We start from the raw sequence: 1907 nt of genomic DNA on the forward strand, positions 1-1907 counted from the left end.
GCGGGGTCTGTCCCAACATCCATCTCAGTGTTATAGAGGCTTCATAGATAGTCAGTCAGTTAGTTAGTTTTGAGTCTCTCGTCTATGTATATATGTAAATATTCTATTTTGGGACTCGAGTTGTCTTTTAGGCAAGATTTTTTATCAGTTAAGTTGTTTTATGTCCTTGTATTGCATGGAGTTATTCTGTTGAGTTAGGTTTCCGCTGAGTTAAGAAACCCAGGCCAAGGGTTCGGTTAAGGCCATCAATGGTCTTCGAGTGCCAGCCTCGTCCAGGGTGTAGGCTCGGGGCGTGACACCAAGCCTACAACCTGGGCAAGACTGACACTCGAGAACCATTATTGGCCCCAAGCGAACCCTTGACCTAGCTTAATACTCAGCGGAAAACTTTACAAAACAAAGATAAATTCATGAAATAAACCAAAATGTTGTAAAGAAACATTCAATTGGCCAATAAGGCAACTCAAGTCTCAACATAAACGGAATGAAAATGAAAAGACTAATGAACTATAACTATATGTCTATGAAGCATCTAATACTATGAGTGATGTCGGGACAAGATCCTCGATCATCCTAACAACTGAAATAATAAAGCAATATAAAAAGGGATCCTCCAGAAAGCAAGGAGGCTCACCAAATGACTCTTAAATGTTCGACTAGATCAACGAAGCGCTGGATGATGATCCTGGTTACCTGTATCTGCATCATAAAATGATGCAGGCCAAATGGCCTCAGTACATTGAATGTACGAGCATGCGAAAGGAATTCTAAGCAAAACGTAAGCTTGAACTAGAATATGAAAGAAATACTTACCTCAACTTTACTCAACTCATGAATACTCAACTCAATGCAGAAATAAAACAACAATAAAGATGCAAATTATATAAAGAATTTAAAATAGTAGATAACATCTCGAAGTATTGGAAAATACAATAATATCTCTGTTTACGAGATTCTCTAACCGGCAACCATCACTATGAGCTATGTGATGATACAACGTCTTGTCCACGCTGCCAGAACTGTCTTATAACTTTCTAGGATATAGAGTCGATCCACTAAGCTATGCTTAAAAGCATTAAGGAATCATCTAAAAAGTATGATCATTTCTACCCATGTTGGCTACATGGACGTTTATGGAGACTTGAGTTATTATGAACTCGTCCCCATATCGGTGCTCAATACTACTCCTAAAATATACTCAGCTCATATGTTTAAAAACATAACTCTTTCAATGTGGTTTGAGATTATTACTCAAAAACTAGCTCAAAAGTTCTCTTGGAAATCGGTGTTTCCTCTCTTGTTTAAATGTGAAAACATTTACTCTTTGGGAATACATAGTTCCCATATAATCTTTTAAAGAAAATGAAATTCACTCTTACTCTTACTCAACTCAATGCTCAAGTCTTAAAACAAGTTTAAAACATTTGTAAACGACTTTTGAAAAGACTCTAAGAACTATTTATACTTGGCTTTTAACTTTCCTTGAATTTGAATTTATGGATTCAAGGTTATTATTCATGTTTATGGATGATTTCTAGATGTTTAGAAGTCATTTAGAGTAGTTAGAATCGATAGGAAGTGTGAGTACACTTTAGAAGGATTCAGACGGGCTAAACGACGAAAAACGGGTGGGGGCAGGAGACCCTGGCGCACTATTGGCCAATGCTATGAGAAGGCCCACTGGGGTTGTGAGATCTGATGAACCCTCTCGAGTTAATATTTCAAACGAGCCTCAGTTTCAACTACTCACTCGGCACACCACTCACATAATGCCTTTACGTATGTGGCTCCACAATATAGTTATACTATATCTACACCCATTGTGGTACCTAGTTCGGGTTACCAAACATTGCAGGGCTATTCACATCTTGGCCGTGGGTCTACAATACCATCAGCTAGTGCTAGTC

This window comes from Solanum stenotomum, chromosome 1 (genome assembly GCF_019186545.1).
Source record: "Solanum stenotomum isolate F172 chromosome 1, ASM1918654v1, whole genome shotgun sequence".
NCBI lineage: Eukaryota > Viridiplantae > Streptophyta > Magnoliopsida > Solanales > Solanaceae > Solanum > Solanum stenotomum.